Source organism: Lactuca serriola, chromosome 9 (genome assembly GCF_051521515.1).
Source record: "Lactuca serriola cultivar US96UC23 chromosome 9, Lser_US96UC23_V15, whole genome shotgun sequence".
Lineage (NCBI taxonomy): Eukaryota > Viridiplantae > Streptophyta > Magnoliopsida > Asterales > Asteraceae > Lactuca > Lactuca serriola.
In genome coordinates, this window is record NC_136416.1 from 178,666,585 (window position 1) to 178,674,191 (window position 7,607).

The window sequence follows — 7,607 nt, forward strand, 5'->3', positions numbered from 1 at the left end:
GATAGTATTAGAGATAAATCTATACTTAATTCATATATTAGAGACAAATCTTAGCATACTTATCTCTTTATGTTTTCTATTATGTAATCTATGTAATTATCCTTTTTATATTCCTCTTGTAATTCTGGCTATATATAATACGTCTCATCATAATTGAGATGGTGAGTTTTTCCTTATTTACATGGTATCATCAGCCTAGTATGATCCTAAACCTAATTCCTTTGTATATTCCTAATTTACATGGTTCATATGTTTTGAACCATCTACCTCCCAAATATACATTAGTAGACATGAACAGTTTGATGAAACGTCATTTCCATATAAGACACAAACTCTATCTTCTGATCATTTTTCTTTGGAGTTGACTAGCTTTTTTGACCATCGTCTATTTGTTCCATCTTCACCAATGGCTGCAAAACCTGTTCCTCAACAACCAGCTACTTATGACCCATGCTCACTCTGCATTATTCCATCTGTTGTACCACCTAGGCTAATTCATCAACCTTTCAATTTAGTCACGATTACTATATCGACTAACAAACCTTCTGCTTCGATCTCTCCAATCGTTGTAGATTCTCTGGTCTCAGTTGACCAACTGTATACGAGCTCCACTACTAAGTACGAACCAACATCCCTTGCCACATCTCCTCCAACTTCACGTCATCTAATGATTACTCGCTCCGAGCCTGGTATTTCTAAACCATGACATGTTGCAAACTTGGCTCGGTTATCTCATCACTCTCTTCATCATGCACTTTTTCCCATTACTGAACCCAAAGGATTCAAGTTTGCTGCAAAGCACTCTCTTTGGATTATGGCAATGGATGAAGAAATAAAATTCCAACGTTCCAATGACACTTGGGATCTCGTACCTTGTCCTTCTGACTCCAACATTGTTGGCTCTAAATTGGTGTTTCGAACTAAACTTCACTCAGATAGAACCATTGATAGGTATAAAGCTTGCTTCGTATCTCAAGGTTTCACTGTGGTACGTGAGACTGATTACTCTCATACTTTTAGTCCGATTGTGTTTTCTTCATCAACCATTATAATTATTTTTTCTCTTGCAACCATTTATCGTTGTCTTCGTCATCAACTTGATGTTAAGAATGCTTTTTTACATGGCAATTGTAATGAATTGGTTTACATGGAACAACCCCCCGACTTTAATGCTCCTGCTCATCCCAATCATGTGTGCAAGTTAAAAAAAAGAAGGCATTATCTGGTTTAAAACAAGCTCCTTGTGCTTGGTTTAAACGCTTGAGTGATTTTTTGTTAAAACAGGGCTTTACAAATAGCATGTCTGATCCTTCTTTGTTTTGGTTATCACAAAGGACATATACTACTATATTTCCTGGTCTATATTGATGAGTTTATTTTAAAAGGTTCAGACAAGGGCTATCATCAAGCAATTTCTTTCTTATCTAAAGAAGGAGTTTGTTGTTAAAGATCTCAGATTGCTTAAAGACACATTGATGGTTTCTTATCTAAATAAGGAGTTTGTTGTTATTTTTTTGGGTCTCAAGGTTTACTATACCTTTGATGGTTTGTTCCTCAGTCAAGCTAAATATAAATATACACATGATATTCTCACATGTGCTAGTTTGCTTGAAGCTAAGCCTGTCTCCACTCCACTTGCTCCACATGAGTTATTTACGACATTGGGTATTGCGTTTTCATATCACACTCTTTATCGGTCTCTTGTCGCTGCGTTACAATATCTCACCATCACTCGTCCTGATTCCTATGTTGTTAATCAAGTTAGTCAGTTCCTACAACCTCCTACTACTGCTCATTATCAAGTTTCTAGGCATATTCTATGTTTTGTCAAGGGCTTTGTTCTTGACTCAAAATCCAGTTTCACAAAAGCATGACAAACACATAGATCTTGACTATCACTTTATCCGAGAGCTTGTGGCATTCGGGAAGCTACACACAAAATTTTTGCCGACCAAGCTTCTTCAGGATGATGACATTTTCACCAAAAGACTTTTACGTTCACACTTATAATTTTTTCGATCCATGCTTTGTCTATGTCCGCCACAGATTCGCTTGAGAGGGGATATTAGAGATAAATCCAGACATAATTTAAATATTAGAGATAAATCTTAGCATACTTATCTCTTTACGTTTTTAGTTATGTAATCTATGTAGTTATCCTTTGGATATTCCTCTTTTATCTTTGGCTATATATAACATCATAATTGAGATGATCAGTTTTTCCTTATTTATAGATACCTACTTAAATTTGCATAGCTAGTTGATCGACCTAGTAACTAATTGAAACACCAAGGACCATATATTAATCCTTTTAAAAAAGTTGATGGTTGAACTTCTATTCTTTCTAAAGCAAGTGGGTTATTTATGTAAATTTGTCTTTGTGATTTCTAAGCCTATTTCTTGCACACTCTTAGGTTTATCTTTGTTATTTCGAAGTCTATTTCTTGAACAATATTAGGTTTGTGTTTATGATTTCTAATTCTATTTCTTTCACACCCTTATGTAAATTTGTTTGTGTGATTTCTAAGTCGATTTCTTGCACACTCTTAGGTTTTCGAGTTTATATGTTACTTTTGAAGTAGTCGATTCCACATAAGTAAATCAAAATCACTATGACAGTAGTATATATATTATTCGATTTTAAATATAACAACATAAACATAACAAATATCACAACATTGATAAGAAAATCAAGATTTTAAAAGCATGTAAAAGATAGAATTTTGATTGAACTTGATAGACGATGTTGATGCCAACTTGAAAGGCCTTCGCAAGAATATCTCCTGCGATATCAGGATTTGACCCAAAAACAGCGTTTGCAATCGTAATAACACCTGGATTTTGACTACTCAAAGCTGCAATAGCAACAACATAGCCATTTCCCATGTTTTTCTGGAAGTGAATCAAGCCTTTTGAGAACACAAAAACATCGCCTTTCTGAAGTTCTTTTGTGATGAGTCGGTTTTGAGGGTTGGACGTGACAAATCCAACTAGAATACGTCCTTCCATAACAGTCAGAATTTCAGTGGCCCGAGGGTGTGTATGTGGGGGATTAATACCCTGTGGTGCGAAGTCATACGTGTCATTGAGATACCAAGAGTTTTAAGTCCCGGAAACTCTTCTACGGTCACTGGAGTCACACTGTCACACCCCAAAAACCAAAGGCGGAAACATTTCCGAGGTTGACTCCACGTTAAGTATCAAATCCAATGTACATAATAATCACAGTAAACAACCATTACATTACATATATTTGAAAGTTTACATTTGTTTCAAAAGTAAATTGTACAAGAGTTATACATATATCATATGAATAAAACGAGACGAGTCTTCTACGCACTCCGTCTTCACCAAAAGAGATCACCGGGTACCTGTCTAATGTGGACCTGAGAATACAAGCAGTTTGAAAATCAGCATAAAGCTGGTGAGTTCATAAGCGGTTTTTGTTTTATGAAAATGTATCGGTTTCCTTTAGTTTTCCGAAAAGGTTTGTTATCCAAGAAAATCCCATATTTTCTTATGTAAAGTTAGTTTGGTTATCTTTCGTTACAACTCAATTACGCGATATATGTTAACCCCAGGAAAATCCCATATTTTCCTAAATGCAAGATTGATTGAATAACACAGAGTATAGTTTAATACACAAAACTTTATATTAAAGATCATGGGATTACTATCCCGAATTAGATATGAAATACTTTGCTATACACGAATTTTAGATGGAAAGTAGTTTGAAAACCTTGGGATTATCATCCGGAACTAGTTACAAGATAGTTTGATATACTTGAAATTATAGATTGAAAACCGTGGGACTACTATCCCGAACTAGATATAAGATTGTTTGATAAAACCATAGGATCACTATCCCGAACTAGGTATAAGATTGTTTGATAAAACCATAGGATCACTATCCCGAACTAGGTATAAGATAGATGGATAAAGCCATGGGATTATTATCCCATACTAGATATAGTTTCAAACCATGGGACTATCATCCCGCACTAGATACAAGTTCGATAGACTGAAAACCATGGAACTACCATCCCGTATTAGATATAAATTCTAAAATCGAAGCTGTGAATAACTTATATTAATACATATTGTGAGTCGGGTAACCATGCTAATATGACAACGAGACCTCCTTGAGGTTTGTCAGACGTCGAACGATATCCAGAATTTGTCACCCCAGGCGTGCCCGCCTAACTGTAGCTAGCAGTTAAGGTGTGGGATTGTCAGTCCCGAATAGATCTATTCACAAATTCCTCGCTCTCCCTCCAGGAGATTCTGGTTACACTTCCGGGGAGGATTTACTGATCATCCATAAAAGGGTAGTGACAAACTCACAAGCTAGTACTAACTATTCACAGGGTTCTCATATGATATCAAACATACAAAAGATTATAAAACATGATACATTGAATATAGATACATACAATGAAACTATCTGGCAATACAATCAAATGATACGGAGATAAACTGAATCAGACATAGTTTATCTAATAACTTTATACACATAACAATACATGATAAAATGAATTCTAGAGACCCCAAATTATTTCCATAATAATTTGATTAGTTTGGTTATTTTCTTAACTAAAATCCATTTAGTTGTAATTGATAAATCATTCCTTATGCTCAGCATAATACATAAGGAGTAAAGAGTTTATAAGTTTGCCAGATATTATTCGAAACATATCAATGTTACGATTTGAAAACAGTTATAGTTTGCTTGTATTTCCCCCCCTGAAAACATTGAAAAACACATAAAAGGCGTAGGGGTATGAACTCACCGGACGAGAAACGTGACGATTTCGGATGCTAAACGTTGGTTCGGGGCTTGTAAACGCACGAGGTTCCTAAGTATAATGTAAAGATACACATTTGTACCTAATTAGGACTTAGTTTATTTATTTGTTAGGGACAATTACTTCTAATCGCGAAAACACCCCGATACAAGTGTTTGGAGGGACCCGGGTGGCATTTGGGGACACATTTAGCTAGGATAATGACTTGGGACCTCAAGAGTAAACTCCTTAGGGAGTTTAGGGCCCTAATGACCCCCTCCCCATGAGTTTACGGCTGTAAACTCATGGTGGGGTAGTTTATGGTGCAATTTGGCTTCAAACACTTAGGGAATAATTTCTAGGTTTGGTTTAAGGGCTTGGAATAATTGTTAAACACCAAATGGACATATTTAAGGGAGTTTACGGCCTAGCATAGGACTCATGGCCGTAAAATCCTATAAACCCATGAAAAATTGATTTAATGCTTCCAAACAAATCACATGTGATTGTTAAAATTGTTCCAAGGCTTTACATAAATTTTTAGGCATAAAATGACATGTTTTTAGGAGTTTACGGCCATGGAACACATGCTATGGCCGTAAACTCTCAAATGATGAGTTTGGTTGTTTTTAAAGCCCCTAAACTATTTTTGGTTGGTTCTATGATTTATTCTAAGGCTTTTGGTGGTGTTGGATGGCTTTCTAACACCTTGAAAATGAATTTATACCCAAGTTTAAGGAGTTTACGGCCCAAGCACAAGCCTTGGCCGTAAACTCATATAATTCCTTCAAAATTTATGTTTAAAGTGTTCCAAGGCTAAAGCAATTATTCTAGAGGTCATATCCATGTCTTGTTGAGGTTTAGGAAGGGTTTAAGGGCTTAAAAACCCTATAATTATGAGTTTACGGCCTAAACAACATCCTTGGATGTAAACTCATATTCAAGTGTCCAAATTATAGTTTAAGGCATTCTAGGTCCATTCCATAAAGCCATCTAGCCATATCTAAGGTCCAAGTGTGTTTTGGAAGGGTTTTTGTGCTCCAAAACCCATTTCATATGAGTTCACGGCCTAGGACTATTCCAGGGCCATAAACTCATGAATGTGGTCCTATTCCATGTTTTTAACTTGAATTTGAAGGCTAGGGAGGTTACATATCAAGTTAGGGAAGGTACCTCAAAGATTTGGAGCCTAAAATTGATGATTTGGACCCTTAAACTTGGATTTAGGAGAGAGGTTAGAGAGAGAGTAGAGAGAGGAAGAAAAAGCTTCAAATGACTGTTTAAACACGTTTATATAGGTCCTAAAACTTGGACACGGTGGAATTCTACCCGATACCGGCTTTAAACGGGGTTTTAGCTCGCACCCGACTAAGTTTCCGTTACCCGGCGGGGACGTTTCTAACTTTTTGAAATAAACATTTTTGGGCTAGATTCATGAGTTCCTAAAGGATTTTGGACACTCATTGGATTTATAATAACATATAAATTTAAATTATTCAACCCAAAACGAAAACGGAACGTTTGACAAACGGCGAATCTTTACGGGTAGAACAGGTTATCGGTGACGAACAACTTCGGGTTGTTACACACAACAAAACCAACCGCATTCGAGGTATTTCCCATTAGTTGCAGTCCTCTATAAAAGAAATCATCAGGTTGTACAAGCCTCGCCTCTTTACAAACCAAGCCATTCACGAATACTAAAACAAGAAAAATAAATAAACTATTAGAGCATCCACAATGGTGAGTTCAATAAGAGAGTTGAAGGAGGTGGCAAGTCCATGTGTCATTCATTGGATGAAACTCAACCACTGTGAGATGCCACCTTGACATTCAATGGATTTGGAGTTCAATGGCCATTGAACTCTTCAATGGGAAAAAGGAAAGTTTTAATCCTTAAATATTTACTATAAATTACATTTTATAACATTCTATTGAACTTTGTAGAGTTCAATGCATTGTAGAGAAAACAATAATAGAGTTTTATGAATTTTAGAATGATGATGTGACAATCCTTAAACTCTATGGAGTTCAATGCATTGTGGATGCCCTTAATCACAATTAAATATGATATGTTTTCAAATCATGCATGAATGCATGAGTGTTTCTCTACTACCACAAATAAATTCTTACCTCTGCTATTTTAGTCTGCCACACAGAAGTCTTGAAGAGGACTAGGGTCCGAAGCAAACGCAAGGGAGCAACCAGCCACCAAGAGACCAAAAAAAAGCAAATGAGACGTCATTGTTGAGAAGCTGAAAACTTGTTTTTGATGACTTAATTATGGTAGCTCGGGAAATCTATGAAATAAAGAATGGAACTCGCAATGCTTTTATAGTGAAAATTAATATAGGAACATCAAGACAAATACCATCATAGAGTCATCATTATCATCTTGAGATGCATTCAAATTTTGTTGTTCAATTTCTAGAAGCAAGATACATTCAACTCACGTTGTCTGGTTCTTAATTTCATAAAGGTTGCAACTACTAACGTTAATTATATGTCTAAGATCCTTCCATTTCGTATATTTGCTTATATACTTTTTCATAACTTCCATACTTAGGATTAATTTTAATGGAACCTTGAATGTTTATTATGCATAGGAATTTTCTACTTATATCAATTTTTTAGGAAAATGAAAAAGTCTTGAAGAACAATATTTACCGTTTCCATATGAGATAAATATTATAGTTAGAGAAGGTCTAGGTTATTCTATTCAAAGTAATTATTGTGTTATTGTATGCATAAACCTGGGCCAATCATTTTTGGTAAATTAAGAAAGTGATTATTGTGTTATTGTATGAATAAATAGGTAACACT

At 35.5% G+C, this 7,607-nt stretch overlaps 1 pseudogene; it reads right to left on the reverse strand.

The window, feature by feature from the left end:
- Positions 1-2,670: 2,670 nt before the first annotated feature.
- LOC145076337 (putative germin-like protein 2-1) lies at positions 2,671-7,029 on the reverse strand (annotated as a pseudogene).
- Positions 7,030-7,607: the final 578 nt, after the last annotated feature.